This window comes from Coenobita brevimanus, chromosome 95 (genome assembly GCF_032717465.1).
Source record: "Coenobita brevimanus isolate Jiangsu-jjx chromosome 95, ASM3271746v2, whole genome shotgun sequence".
Classification (NCBI taxonomy): Eukaryota; Metazoa; Arthropoda; class Malacostraca; order Decapoda; family Coenobitidae; genus Coenobita; species Coenobita brevimanus.
Window position 1 is genome coordinate 10,314,941 of NC_137048.1, and position 16,732 is coordinate 10,331,672.

The window sequence follows — 16,732 nt, forward strand, 5'->3', positions numbered from 1 at the left end:
ATGAGATTTGTTCGTGACCACCGCCTCCGGGATAACGGCGTTGGCTGTAGATAGATAAATAGATAGATAGACAAATGGACATCGATATATACTTACAAACACGTCGGTACTGATGGATAGATAAATAGATAGATAGATAGACAAATGGACAGATCGATATATACTTACAAACATGTCGGTACTGATGGATAGATAGATAGGTAGATAGATAGACAAATGGACAGATCGATATATACTTACAAACACGTCGGTACTGATGGATAGATAGATAGGTAGATAGATAGACGGACCGACAGACAGGTAGAGAAAATAGATACACAGATGGACCGATAGATAGATACAGATAGATATACAGTTAGACAGATAGAAGTTTTGTCTTGTACCTTTTTTCTGTATAAAATCCTCTTATGGGAGAAAGAACAGGTTAAAAATCTATTAATAATGTTCCCCTGTTGCCTTGGCAGCATTTCGTTTACTGTCTATCTGTCTGTCTATCTGTAAGTCTATCTGTCTGTCTGTCTGTCTGTCTGTCTATCTATCTGTCTATTTGTCTATCTGTCTGTCTGTCTATCTGTCTATCTATCTATCCATCTATAGCCAGACGCCATAATCCCATAAGGGGTGGCCGTTTGTCTTTGAGTAAGTCGTTTTTCGGGGAGGGGCACTAACCCTCCACCAACCCACTTGTTGATACGTAGGAAACACGTATGGGTTGGTTATATGGTTACCACCCAGCGTTATAAATGGTTTCCTGGCTTACAGGAAACCATTAGGCTGGTTGCTCAATGTAAAGCCACCTGAAAAAGGAAGAAGAGTAATAAAAAGTGACAGGAAAGATGGGAGAAATAGGAGGAGAAGAGGACAGACACAGAAAAAGAATGATAAAGGTGAAGGAAGAAGTAGGCAGCACTACATCAAGTGAGTGGATGATATTTACGATTATAAACAAAAACAGCATTGAGATTTTGGTTCCCCAGGTGTTTAATTAAGGACAGGTGTGTGTTATTAAGACTTACCTGGCTGTATTAATTTACGTATTTACCTTTTCATTTATTATTTCAAATTAGTGATCCGGAAGTTGTTATTTTATGTATGTCATTTTTCTGTCTACCTGTGTGTGTGTGTGTGTGTGTGTGTGTGTGTGTGTGTGTGTGTGTCGGTTTCTCTCTCTCTCTCTCTCTCTCTCTCATTCTAAGCAGATGCCCAGTCACGGGTCCTCATAAAAATACGAGTTCCTTTTTTTTTTTTTTTTTTTTTTTTTTTTGAGAGAGAGAGAGAGAGAGTGAGAGAGAGAAAGTGCCCTTATTACTATCACCACGAACTCTGTCAATTTAGTACAATTAGGTACTTTTGTACTGAGAGTAATTTCATCAACGTTGAGAGAATTGGGAGCAGCCGACGTGATGATGATGATGATGATTGTGATGATGATGATGATGATGATGATGATGATGACGGTGGTGGTGGTGATGATGGTGATGATGGTGATGATGATGATGATGATGATGATGGTGGTGGTGGTGATGATGGTGACGATGGTGATGGTGATGATGGTGTCGGTGGTGGCGGTGGTGATGACTATGATTGTGGTGATGAAGGTGGTGGTGGTGGTGGTGATGATGGTGATGATGGTGGTGATGATGGTGATGATGGTGGTGATGATGGTGATGATGATGATGGTGATGATGATGATGATGATGATGGTGATGATGGTGATGATGATGATGATGGTGGTGGTGGTGATGATGATGACGGTGATGATGATGATGATGATGATGGTGATAGTGGTGATGATGATGATGATGATGATGATGGTGATAGTGGTGATGATGATGATGATAATGATGATAATAGTGATGGCAATGATAATAATGGTGATGATAATAATGATACTGTACACGTAACCCTTTCAGACCGGCGATGTCTTTATTCTCTCCACCTCAGATAATTTTCTTATTAAATGGAAGTCAGGTTTATTGGCCTAGAAGAATTAGATTTACTCTTTACTAACTCCTTTATTACCCTTTTTACTCATCCTTAGCTCAGTGGCAGACTTTGGCGGCATTGCATCCATTCCACAGCACTTCTTCGTGACTAGCATCATATTCTAGTGTTAAGCCATTGCTACATCTCAGCAGTCATGATGAGGTGAGAGAGAGCTACACTCCTACTCTCTCTCTCTCTCTCTCTCTCTCTCTCTCTCTCTCTCTCATTCTGTGTGTGTGTGTGTGTAAGGAGTGCATTTGTATGTACGATATTAACGTGTGTGTGTGTGTGTGTGTGTGTGTGTGTGTGTGTGTGTTTTACTAGAGTATGCAGGATGGAGAGATAATTTTAACCCTAGTGACAGCAAATAGAAGAAAGATAATTACACTCTTGCTCTAATTCCTCCCATCTCCTCTTGCTCTAATTCCTCCTTTCTCTTTCTCTAATTCTTCCCACCTTCTTCCTCCATCTTCTCTCTTCCTTTCTCTCTCTTTATTCCAGACTCATTTACCTCCTCCTCCTCCTCCTTTATTTACATCATTTATTAATCATCCATTCTTGCCTAATGTCTGTGAATAAAGAATCTTATCGTTAATTTACTGTTTGTTGTCATCTCATTCTCCCTCTCCTTCTCCAGCATTCCTTCCTCATTTGTGCCACACCCATTCTCTCTCTCTCTCTCTCTCTCTCTCTCTCTCTCATTCCATCGGTATCACCTTATTAGCTTTCTGTACTGCTTGCCGTCCTTTTATTGCGTCTTTAGACTCTGTACTTATTATCCGTCCCCGCCCTTGAGGGGCTCGTGGACGGGTATTGTTTTTATTGTTTGTTTGTTTGTTTGTTTGTTTATCTGTCTGTCTGTCTGTCTGTCTGTCTGTCTGTCTGTCTGTTAACAACTTTACGCGACAACTACTGGTGCTGTTTTGACTGAAATTACACGGATGATGGGCTATGACCTTCTAATCACCTCAATAAATTTTGGCCCAAACTGGCCCAAGGCCCAGGCTGTAGGCCCAAAAAATGTAAAAAAAGATTTTTTTTTTTTTTGCCATAACTCCTTTCATATTCGTCATATCAACATGAAACTCAAACCTAAAGATGCATCTTTCAAATCTGCATCCTATAACATGCCTCATTACATCAGGGGGGTCACCCCCCAGTTAGCGGTAGGGGGGTCAATGTCAGGTAGGTCGGGCCTAAAATTTCAATTGGACATAAAATTGTCAATTTTCACCCAATTTACTCCAAATATGATATGTGACATCTTTGACTAGATATCCTGTTGTGTTTAAACGTCACCACTAAAATGACTGCCTGGGACGAGTTTGCTGTGCCTTGGCACCGCTTCTTGTTACCTCTTTACTAATTGTCGTCTTTATTAATTGCCCTCTACTAATTGCCCTCTCTACTAATTTTCCTCTTTATTTATTGTCCTCATTACTAATTGCCCTCTACTAAGTACCCTCTTTACTAATTGCCCTCTACTGAGTGCCCTTTTTACTAACTGCACTCTTTACTAATTGTCCTCTACTAAGTGCCCTTTTTACTAATTACTCCCTACTAAGTGCCCTCTTTACTAATTGCCCTCTTACTAAGTGCCCACTACTAATTTCCCTCTTTACGAATTGCCGTCCACTAACTGCCCTCTTTATTTATTCCCCTCTTTATTTATTGCCCTCTTTACTAATTGCCCTCTTCACTAATTGCCCTCTTTTCTAATTGTTCTTTTAATTATTGCCCTCTTTACATATTGCTCCTTTATTTATTACTTTCTTTACTAATTGCCCTCTTTACTTATTGCCCTCTCTATTGCTCTCTATTCCCTCTTTACTTATTGCCCACTTTATTCCTAACTTTACTCTTTCCTCTTTACTTATTGCCCTCCTTATTAATTGCCTCTTTTCCTCTTTTTTCCAGGGAAAATGTTGGGCGAGCGGCGTAGGGACGAGGCATGAAAGGAAAGTCAGACAACTCCTCCTTAGGTTAAAGGAAAGGAAAGGACGAAGAGGAAGGAGAGGTGGGTGGAGGAGCAGGAGGAGGGGGAAGAAGAGGAGGAGGGGGAAACGGAAGGAAAAGTAGAGGAGGTTTGAAAGTGAGAAGGAAACTGAGAGAAAAGTCCTGAAAATGCGAGAGTATTATTAAAATGGTGGTGTTGTGTCCACTGGCTTTCTAACTAAGATATGAAAATAGAAAAAAAATAAATAAATAAAATAAACAGCCTTCTTGATGCGGGACCAGTGACGGAGGGATCTGAATGAGAGAGAGGAAGTTTGAGAAAGTGAGAGAGGAGGAGTGAGAGAAGAAATAAATGTTAAAAATCCACTAAGGTTTTTTTAGTTCATGTGGCGCTGTCCTCGGTGGCATTGCGTTTAGGAGGCGAAGATGTGAGGGAGACTCCTGTGTGCCTCCTTCTCCAAAGTTGGTCCTTGAAATGCCTCTCAGGTCAGCGCGAGACAGATTTCAGTCGTATTTAAATGTTAGAGTCAGATTTCAGTCGTATTGAAATGTTAGAGTCAGATTTCAGTTGTTTTTAAATGCTAGAGTCGGATTTCAGTCGTATTTAAATGACTGATTCAGTTATCAGCCATATTTTAATGCTAGTCAGCTTTCCGTTTTTATGTTTTTTTTATTGCTTGAGTCAGATTTCAGTCGTATTTGAATGCTAGAGTCGGATTTCAGTCGTATTTGAATGCTAGAGCCGGATTTCAGTCGTATTTGAATGCTAGAGCCGGATTTCAGTCGTATTTGAATGCTAGAGTCGGATTTCAGTCGTATTTAAATGCTAGAGTCGGATTTCAGTCGTATTTAAATGCTAGAGCCGGATTTCAGTCGTATTTAAATGCTAGAGTCGGATTTCAGTCGTATTTAAATGCTAGAGTCAGATTTCAGTCGTATTTAAATGCTAGAGTCGGATTTCAGTCGTATTTAAATGCTAGAGTCAGATTTCAGTCGGTTTTCAAGTAAGATTTCCGTCGTGTTTAAATGTTTGAGTCAGATTTCAGTCGTATTTTAATGCTTAAGTCAGATTTCAGTCGTATTTAAATGGCGGACAATCATCCTTTTTTTTTTTTTTTTTTTTTAAGGAAGAAGGAACCAAGGGCCAGGAGCCAGCAAGATTGTTCCCTCCAAGAAAAAAGAGAAGCCAGGTAACAGAGAGCCAAATTCAAGATCCGTTCACTTCAAGATGCCTAGACACACTGCGTTTGAAAGACTGGAGGTCATAGGCAGTGAGAAATACAGACAGTGAAGTGAACGATTGTGGTAATAGTAAAGCCACTCATGGGACCCAGTCACTTATATTGCAAGTGAAATAAGAGATGCAGTATTCTGTCACAAACCAGTTACTTGGATTTCGATGTTAATAGTAGTTTAGTAGCAGTTAAGCCCAAAGAAAAGATCAAGTTACTTAGAAGTTAGATAAGATGCATGCAAGCAGGGAAATTCATGAAGAAGAAAGTGTTTAGTGGATTTCTGATAATACTTTAAGAACTCCACGGAAAATCCCAAGAAAAAATTAAGAAAACAGAAAAAAAGAAAGATGCAGTCGCTTGGAACTTAAAGGTAAATACAAGAAGTGATGCTGAGACAGGAAGAGTTACATGCATCCTGAGTGCTGTGAACCCCAATAGAGAAATCCAGGCTAATGAAATACTGAAATGGATTGATAGCACAGGGAAAGGCAGCTCTGATATCTGAGGGAAGATTGAAAATGAGACATCAGCTCTGAACCTGGAGTGAATGACCAAAGTGATGAGGAAGACAGGACGCTTGTTAGCGGGTACCTGACCGGGGCTAAACACACCATGACCTTCCTTGACACAGTAAGGAACAGTACGCAGGTCAGGCAAGGTCAGGGCATCCTAGGGGCACTGTTCCGCTCTGCTGGCGGAGTAGGTGGAGGAGGAGGGAGGCAGGAGGAAGTGAAGGAGGAGTTGGATGATCAGAACTCCACATCCATCGTCAGCCAGGCTCTCTCCTTGACCGAAAGCACCGGAAGAGGCTTAGATCTTAACGCAAATGGAGACCTAGATTCGAGTGGAACCCTTCTCACCCTTGGAGATCAGGAGACCGTCTATCTCTCCTCCTTGGCCCATAACTTGAGGCTCCAGATCTCCTCCTCGAGCAATGGGACTCGAGTAGAGGCGCTCTTCGCCAACTACCCTCCACACCTGCTGGATTTTGCCGTCTTCTGCTGCGTCGCCTTCATCGTCCTCGGCGTCCCGGCCAACCTCATCACCATCATCGCCCTCGTCAGGTGCAAAAAGGTAGGGGTTGTCTGGCACTTGTATGTTTTCTGCTCCAGCTTCTCAGTTATTCCTTTGTGTTTTTGTCATTATCTCTGTCGTGTGTGTGTGTGTGTGTGTGTCATAAAGACTTTGTAGTTAATTGTAGAGAAGTATATTTTAGACTTGTGGTCGAGCGGCTTTTATATCTTGTAGTAGTTTCCCCACCAGATGTCATGTAGTGACGGGAGAGGTAAAGAATAGTATGGGACTATTTTTATTTGTCTTGGAAATATTAAACAGGTATAATAGTATAAGTCCTGGGTAGCTACCTCCCTGTCTCGCTATCTCTCTCTCTCTCTCTGTTCTAAGCTAATCTCCGTCTCGACCTCTCTATAGGGTCGCTTGTCTCCTTCTAAACTCTCTTTCCTAAAATCTCGTGTAGTAGGGTGTGTGTGTCACGTATCTTCCTCATGGCAACAGAACTTTCTCACGAGAGGACTGCTGACAGCTAACTGAATCATCTCCTTACTGGCCGCTGTCGTCAGCTTTCCCCGTGTAAGCGTTTAGCGCTGCTCGCTTCTCGCAAACACAACACCTTCTCATCATTTGACTTCCTGCTTCTATCTGTCTCTCTATCTATCTATTTATCTATCTATCTATTATGTAGTCCTATATTTGCTCGGCCGCGCGAAAATGACGTACCATCGACATTTAATAGTTATAATATATTAATACATACTACATACACATTATAATGAACTTATAAGCTAATTAAGTGAAATACATAATATTGTAAAGTAACATAATTGTATGAATATTGTATACATATATTATGCATAGTAAATAGTGATTATTCAGTAATATTACATTTTAAATAAGTTGAATACATATTGGAATAAATGCATTAAAGTAAATTATTTAACTGTAATACAGTATGTACTTGGGTTATTATAGTGAAATGCATACATGCAAGAATAAAAATAGTTTAAAATTAAGATTATTGTAAGAGTTACTAATATTTCATTTAAAGATAATGGTACTGGTCTGCCATATATGGGTCATTCTTCTTTGTGTTATTATTATTATTATTATTATTATTATTTTTTTTTTTTTTATATATATAATTAATACTATATACAAAATATATACACTTCATTCAGGGTGGTTAACTGTGATGTTAACTCTCCCCCACTAAACAATGACTCCAAATTAGCAATTCTTGCATGCATTCTGTGCATGGCCAACAGCATTACTGCAACCACAATGCAGATAATTATGAAGACAGAAGGTGCTTGGCTATACACATAATATGGGTTGAACATACTCAAACTCAAATCTTCCCAGGGCTTCATTGTTTCATTGATCAGCTGCATAGTTTCAAACTTAGGTGAAGTCAACTTAATACTTGTGCTCATGTTTAAGTCCATATCAGGCAGTGGGTGGAAATGTTTGTGTGTATGATTGAGGATGGCGTAGTGATTGATGGTGGAAAAAGTAGACATGGATGGTGTAAATACCGCACAGTAGTCTGGTGCTATGTATAATCCTGAGGCTGATGTATGAGATGGTGGTATATCTGGACAGACTATGTAAACTGATGTGTTATGAGGGAAATAAAAAAACTGCGAGTGTCCAATGCGTTGATGGTGTACAAGTTTATCTGGAGCAAAAGTGAAGTTGCAATGATGATGAATATTGTTATTGCTGATGATAGCCATTTCACAAGGGACCGTATCAGTAGGCTGAAACGTGAAAATGTACGCAGGACAAAGATGAACAGCATGTAAGGATGTGCGGCACTTTCGCTCAATCGTTGACTCACTTGCGAAAGTGACAGTGTCTCGTCTCTTGGAGACCATGATGAGTTCGGTGTCTGTGTTGATGTTGATGATGACTAAAGTGTTGTTGTTTCTATTGGGAAGGGGTGTATTTGGTATACTGTGAACAGGTCTTCCGTGATGAATGGTACATGAACTATCACTGATGTTGGTGTTAGTGTTGCTTCCAAGTACGGGTAATATTGCATAAATTCCCTACTGCGGAACAATGGCTTCAATTTATGTGTATGTATGCCTTGACTAACTATCTGACGTAGCTCATGAACTGGGAGTAAGTCATTTGTGATCTTGCCATCACCAGCATTCGAAATTCCTTGCATAAGTGCCCTGAAATGATCTCTAGTGTTCTCTAATTGTAGTAGAATCGTGTCAATATGTTCTGTGATGATGGAGAAGTGCTGGAAAAGGGTAACGTTACCCTCCAAGTTATTTATTTTATCTATACTCTCGAGAGCTACGTTTTCTGCTTGTTTCAGATTTTTCACAATTGTTTTCATTGCTGAGTTCTGTCCTGTGATGAATTTATCTTGGTATGTTAGTACCTGAGCTATCTTATTAAATTTTTTGTTTATTTCTTTAAGGTCATCCTCTGTAGCCAATCCAAAGATGTTCCCAAGAATTGCGCCGCCCAGATCGAACAAACCGCGCTTTTGGCGAGTACGTGTGATGTTGTTCTTGTCGCTCAGCACCTCTGTTCCATAAGATGGGAGATCTTGGATCATGACGAGCATAGTTGACTTCGCCTGTTCTAGTTTCCATTTCGCTAACTTCACCATTTCATCCACTTCCTTGGTGATATGTGATTGTGAAACATAATTCCCTATCTTGAAGTCCAGAGTTCGCATCGGCGTCGCAAGTCTTTCTATATAAGTAGGTAAGTCATACAAGTAATCTAGACTTATTTCAGTACTCATGACATCCTTGACGATTGTAGTCGTGGCCGTTGGAGCTATGAGGCATCCTTGTCGTACTATATGCTTGGGGTCTAGGTGCGCATATACTCTTACTATGTATAGGAGAATCCATAGCATAAGTCCCTTCATCGTAACCTACCGAAAAAAAAATCTATTAATTTCCTATAAAGCTGTGGTTGATGATAGTGATGATGTGCGTTACGGTTGGCTGTTATTTCATTTATAGAAGGAGTTTAAATCGATATTTAATTCTCGTAAATGATGTACTGTAGATTTCATTGGAATAGTTGCCCCTATGTTCGATTGTTTGGTATATGACCTTAATTTCTTTTTGTAATCATTGTTGTGTTCTTGCTTGGTTTCTTGAGGTACGTTCACCTGTTCGGTTGTGTCCGAGGCTGAATAATTATGTGATAATTCCCTTGAAACTCGTTTTAAATGGTCAATATGAACTTGTTTTTCCTCGCCACTTGAAAGTGACTTAATTAAAACTTTGTTTGCCTTTATGTTAATTACTCTGTATGGGCCCTCAAATTTAGGGGATAATTTATTGTCTCTCGTATGAATGACTCCGTAAACAATGTCTCCTAAGCTGATAGGTGAATCTTTTGCCTTTTTGTTAAATGCCTCCGTCATTTCTTCCTTGGACATCGTTAATTGTTTTTGCACTCTTTTGTGTATGTCCTGGAATTCACGTAAACGGAGTTTAGAGTAATCATCGTAATTGTATATAGGCATGCTGTCACCTTCTAGGAGCTCATATGGTAATTTCTTATCCGTGCCATATATAATGAAATGTGGTGTGTCACCAATGGATTTATTTATAGACCCATTAATGGAGGCCTCTACTCTGGGAATCCAATCATCCCAGCTTGCATAATTTTCACTGAGAATGTGTCGTAGCACATCTAATACCTTTTTATTTTGTCTCTCTACCAACCCATTCGATGCTGGGTGATAGGCCAAAACGTTAACCTTTTTAATGTTGTATTGTTTACATATTTCTTGTAAGATCTCAGAATTAAATTCTCCTCCATTATCACTTATTAATACCTTTGGGGTAGTAAAGCGACATATTACATTATCTGTTATTGCCTTTGCTACTGTCTCTGCTGTCTTATCTTTAATTGGAGCTAAAATGACATAACGGGAAAAATGATCCGTTGCTACGAATAAGTATAGGTTATTATTGTATGATAATGGCATCTTGAGTAAATCAACAGCGACAACGTCCCATGGTTGATGTGGTACTGGGTAATTACCCATCGGTGCAGGTGTGATTGGGTATCCTTTGTGTTTCGCACATGATTCGCATCTGTCTATATGATTGTGTATATCTCTTCGTAATGAAGGCCAGTAATATAATAGCTGGGCTTGGTTGAATGTCTTATCCTTTCCAGGGTGTCCTGCATGTGGGCTGTCGTGTATCATTCGTAATACTTGGGGTATCATGTCATTAGGTACTACCAACTGGTTAGTATTTCTTTGGCGTTTTGGTTGTTTAGAGTTAATTTTGTATAATGTATTATTGACCATTGTGAATTGTTCAAGTGGGACATGCAGTTTGGGTAATTGTATGTCATCTCCACTTTCTAACTTGTATATTACTTTTGACCATACTGGGTCAAGTCTTTGTGCCTTTGCGATATCCTCGTGGTTTGGGATATTTCCTTTGAGATCTAACGCCGCAACCTGAATTGTGTTCGGGTTCCTAGATAATGCGTCAGCTACTATATTCATTTTACCTTGTATATAATGTATTTGTACACTGTAGTTTTCAACTGTACATTTCCATCTTGCTCTCCTCCCAGAAAGGAGTTTTTCTTTAAACATACCCACCAGTGGTTTATGGTCGGTGAATAAGTGGATTTCGTAACCATATACCAAATCTCGAAACTTTTGTAATGCAAAAATCACTGCAAGTGCCTCTAAGTCTGTAGTGCTATAATTTTTTCTGCACCTCTTGTTTGTCTGCTGGCAAATGCAATTGGTTGATTCTTTCCTCTTTTATCTTCCTGCATCAGTACAGCCCCTAATCCTTTAACTGATGCGTCTGTACAAATAAGAAATGATTTCGTGTAATCTGGATATGCTAAACAAGGTGCATTCGTTAGTTTAATTTTTAGATTGTTAAATGCCCTTTTTTGTTCTTCTTCCCATTGGAATACAGCATCTTTTTTGAGTAGTTGGAATAGAGGGAAGGCTATATGAGAGAACTGTGGTACGAAGGACCTATAGTACCCAGCCAGACCTAAAAATTGTCTAACTTCGTCAGTCGTAGTGGGTTCAGGAAAATCTCTCACTGCCTGTATTTTGTCATCAGTGGTGTGAATACCATCAGAGCTTAATTTGTGGCCTAAGAAATTTATTTCCTTAAAGCAAAATTTGCATTTAGAAAGTTTAATTTTTAATCCAGCATCACTAAGCTTTTGTAAGAGTAAGTCTAATTTCCTGAGATGATCCTTAATATTCTTCGTTGCGATAATAATATCGTCAAGATAAACAAATATTCCTTGTCCTAAAATTCCGGACAATACGTAATTCATAAGACGCTGGAACGTACCAGGGCTGTCCTCAGTCCCATTGGCATTCTTGTATATTGATAATGGCCTCTGTTTGTTGAAAAGGCAGTGTATTTACGTGACTCCTGAGATACCGGAATCTGATAGTATCCGTTTAGGAGATCGATGGTCGAGAATATATTATTCTCAGGACCAATATTCTGTAGAACATCACTTAGCAATGGCATGGGAAATCTGTCTGGGATGGTGTGATTGTTTAGTTTACGGTAATCTACTACCGCACGCATTTCTCCATTTCTCTTGGGCACAAAGAAAAGGGGAGCGTTCCACGGAGAAACTGAAGGCTCAATAATTCCAAGCTTTAACATTTCATCGACATACTGATTTGCAAGTGTACGTTGGGAGTGTGGTATGCGATAAGCTGGTACGAAAATTGGTGGTGTTTCTGGGTGCACATTAATCATGTGATTAATCAAGTTAGTACACCCTAATCGTTCTCCGGGCAAGGCTACGGTGTCCCTGTGTGTTTCAGCAGGGTTAACAAATCATTTTCTTCGTCAAATTCACCTGAGTGAATTAAATTCTCTTTTATTCTTTCTCTATCCGTAGATTTTATCTCACTTGTTACTCCACCAATATTTATTTCCTTCACAGGGGCGAAACATTTTTCAATATTAACTATGCAAGTTCCCTTCTTCAACTGAACTTCCCCATTCATGTGATTAATAATGAATATCTGAGTTAGCCCTTCGTCGTTCGTATGACATAATGCGTTTTCTACTGACAATCCTTTTACTTTACATAATTCTTCTAAGACAAGAACAGTACTATTCCGTAATTTGCTCTTTATGGTAACCTTCATGTATGAATTAGGTGGTATAACCAAATCATTAGTGAGATGGGCTGGAAAAATTGATAAATCAGTACTGTTAGCTGGGTCACTAATTCTGGAGGATGGGGTTGCTGGTGTAAGTGGATCTATACACTCATCTGTTTGTGTATGTTTGTTAAAGCCTTTAATATTACCAATTCTTTTTGGCTCTCTTCTACCAATCGGTGAGGGCTCTGAAAGTATTTCCTCTATAAATTCATTATCAAAGTCTATTCCATTCATTTGTGGGAGTATAGTTATGTTCTCAGTTCTCATGGATCTTAAGCCCAGTAACATATGAGCTTTAATTGCTAAGTTTTCAACGATATAGAACAATGCAGAGAATGGTCTTGTAGTTTCTGTGAAACTGAGATTTAATCTTATCATACCTTTTACTGTAATCTCTTGACCATCTACTGTGTTTAATTCTAAATCAGCTTCATCCAGAAAAGTTACTTTCTTTTTATTTTTAAGAATTCTATTTAGTTCTTCATGTGTTATTAAGTTCACTGGAGAGCCTGTATCTAAAAATAAGGAAACGTTTTGATCCTCACATACAGCTGGTATCAAGATACACTCATTTCCCAACATGCCTCCTATGTGAAGTTTAACCTTGTTCTTTTTTATGTTTGTTCGTTTTTTGTCATGACTTGGTCTTCCCCGATTTGAACATAGACACAATTTTTTCTACTGTTTTGCAATCACTAGTCCAGTGCCCTTGGTATCTATGATGCCTACAGTAAGGACCAAACCCTTGTGTCTTTTGATTATCCTCTTTTGCCTTGATAAAGCATTCATACCTTGTGTGTCCTGGTTTTGCACAGTAATGACACAGAATGGACCTATCCCTTGACTGTGACCTACGAGGTGATTTCCCATAAAAAGTGTTGTTTATAGCGCGAGACCTGCTCGGGCTGCGCGAAAACTTATGAAACTGCCTGTAGGAAGGCGTGTGGGAACGAGGTCTAGGCGTCTTTGCTTGTTTGGGCTGCCTCATTTCAGGTCGCGATCGATTTTGTTCTCTGTTTGGGGTCGGTGTTGATGTTTTCACAGCTGATACTGTCTCAGGTACCCTGATTCTACCAGAATGTGCATGTGTGTCGACCACACCTGCTTTACTGCACTGCATCTCTACCTCGTTCATTAAGTCTAGTAAGCACATTCCAGGGATGTACGCGATTGTTTTGGCGATCTTAAGGGTTCTATCAGGTAATTTACACAAGGCAGCTACATAACCAATGATGTCCACGACGAGGTCTGGGGACATCTTTCCATCATCTGTTATCCACTTAGAATTCTCCAGAGTAGCTAATAGGGTTCTCTTGATTGTGGAGACATCAGCAGTTATTTCACTGAGCACATGGTTTGTAGTGTGCTCCCTTACAAGATCTACAATTTTATGTAATTCTGGAATTATACCTGGCAAGAAGTTCATACCTCCAGAAAATTTCTTCAGAAATTCAGTTTTAAATTCATCATATGTCCTAGCACGATGTAGCTTATCGGAGCGCAATAAATTGCTTGCTGGACATCTTTCCTGGCTTATGCAAGATGAAAAAATAGCAATTTTCTCTTGTTCATCTAGTATGTGGCGCTTGATGAACATTTGTTCGCACTGACTGATTAATGAAATGACATCAATGCGATCCTTGTCTGTGCCAGAGAATTTTGGGGCAGTCTTATCCTCGTGATACACAAAAACGTGAGGTGTGGTTTTTAGATCAGCAGTATTTGTTTCTTGATTCATATTTAATGATTGCCCTGTTAATTCAACTTGTACGAGTTTATCGTTATGTGAGGGAATGGTAGAATATGTATGACCGGACCGGTGAACCCTGTTAAGTATATTGGCATACGTATTTAAGGCAGCTGCGAAGTCGATACTCTCAACATCTGAAGGGGTTTCCCACTCATCATCCGAAACTCCCGTATTTGTTTCCTTATCTATAACGTGTGGTGTGGGTTGTACAATGGGTGGGCTGTCTCTTAATTGTGAGTCTGATGTTGTGGCAATTTGTGTGTCATCTGGTATTAACGTGGGTGGTTGCGAAAATATTCCTGTCATTAAGATATGATGTTATGAAATACGCCTCTTGTTTATTTATGTCCTAGCAAACTAGATGATTAAATAAGTTGAATATAGCTAATTTTAGCACTGAGAAGAAATGAGCAAGTATAATTTTACCCACTTGATACAGATCGTAGAGGTGTGTCGATACAAAAGTCGATCTCGGAAGAAAATACAGGTTTGATTGAAGATCTCTTGATAATTCTAGTGGTGTGTTGATGGACGATATTACTCAGGAAACTCCATGGCCTGGTATTTGTAGTGGTTAACGGCTGTCCCAGACAAACCTCAACATAGAACGTCGAATTTCCAACTTAACTGTGAAAATAAGTGAATATGAGTAGGAGCTATGTGAATAATGAGTAATGAGTAGTGGGTGAGAAGTGCCTGGTGTCCGTCACACGTTGCTTGGCATGGCAGACTCGCGTTGTGATGTCATCTCAGCACATGGTGACGTCGGCTTCCCACACTGGTAGCTGTGGTGAGTGAATGAGTAGCGATGAGTAACTTGAGTGAAGACGAGTGAGTAAGATGAGTTGTAAATCGTGTCTCACTCTTCGTTTGTTTGTTCCCTTTATTCTATGTGGAAGTTTTCTCTGTCCTTTTGTCTAGTGATTTATTCGTTGTGGGATGAAGACTGCCGCTACTTGTAGGTGCGTGTAGAAGATTATACAGACGACGTAGAGTTGTTAATTGTAGTTGATTGTAGATGGCTGTAGTTGATTGTAGATGGCTGTAGACTTTGTAGAACTGAAGCTAACCTTGTAGTCTCGGTTGCTTTTGTAGAAATTTGCTTTTAATTCGGAGACGATGTCCGCAGATTTGCTGGTTTGTCGTTAAGCTACTTGCAAGGCGTCGAGTGATCTCTTGACCTCTGCATCAGCGTAATGATCTGGGAGACGGAGGGGGCAGGAGCTGATATTGTTGGTTGTTGTCAATCTTGATATTTTGTAGGAATTTAATGTTGATTCGTAGACGAGGTTCGTATACGTTCGCTGCTACCAAATGTCATAAAGACTTTGTAGTTAATTGTAGAGAAGTATATTTTAGACTTGTGGTCGAGCGGCTTTTATATCTTGTAGTAGTTTCCCCACCAGATGTCATGTAGTGACGGGAGAGGTAAAGAATAGTATGGGACTATTTTTATTTGTCTTGGAAATATTAAACAGGTATAATAGTATAAGTCCTGGGTAGCTACCTCCCTGTCTCGCTATCTCTCTCTCTCTCTCTGTTCTAAGCTAATCTCCGTCTCGACCTCTCTATAGGGTCGCTTGTCTCCTTCTAAACTCTCTTTCCTAAAATCTCGTGTAGTAGGGTGTGTGTGTCACGTATCTTCCTCATGGCAACAGAACTTTCTCACGAGAGGACTGCTGACAGCTAACTGAATCATCTCCTTACTGGCCGCTGTCGTCAGCTTTCCCCCGTGTAAGCGTTTAGCGCTGCTCGCTTCTCGCAAACACAACACCTTCTCATCATTTGACTTCCTGCTTCTATCTGTCTCTCTATCTATCTATTTATCTATCTATCTATTATGTAGTCCTATATGTGTGTGTGTGTGTGTGTGTGTGTGTGTTTACCAGTATGTATTTCCTGTATGTATACCTGCTTATCTATCGTTCTGTCTATATCTGTCTATCTATCTATCTGTTTATCTATCTGCCTTTGTATCAGTTTGACTACCTGCCATTCCCCCTATCTGTCTGTCTGTCTGCCTTTCTATCTGTCTATCTATCTATCTATCTATCTATCTATTTATCTGTCTATCGATTTATCTTCCAATATCCACACTGAGATTTATAAGGTTAGTATTATTAACTCTTTGGCGCGTATTCTTATCGCCTTAGGAGGCTCCCTAACACCTCTTCCTTAGCGATTTATTTTTGGATAAGGCCGGTTAATGTAATTTTGTACGTTATTTATGAAGAGTAAGGCTTTGTTATAATGCTTTAAGTTACACAGAGGAGGAAAACAAGGTGGCAAAATAAATCGCTTAGGATGGGGTATTAGGGAGCTTCCTTAACCGACGAGAATACTTGCCTTTGACTCCGGGTGACGTCTGGGTGTAGCAGCTGTGGCGTCCACCCGGGGGCAAAATCACGGCATATTCTCCTGCACCTCACCGTTAGAAAAGCCCTGGCAGACATGGCGTATGTAGGGCGGCTCCATAGATGACCGTGCTTACCTGTGGTCGATGAGTCTGTTCAGCCAGATAAATAGGAATAAGCAACAACAACAACAACAAAGGCTGTATCTTAAAAAAATAAATAAATAAAAAATAAATTGATGAGATGGCAAGATTAAATGCAG

General features: G+C 39.8%; 1 pseudogene; it reads left to right on the plus strand.

Moving 5' to 3' along the window:
• Window positions 1-5,789: 5,789 nt before the first annotated feature.
• Window positions 5,790-16,732, plus strand: part of LOC145413234 (G-protein coupled receptor moody-like) — a 50,832-nt pseudogene continuing 39,889 nt past the window's right edge.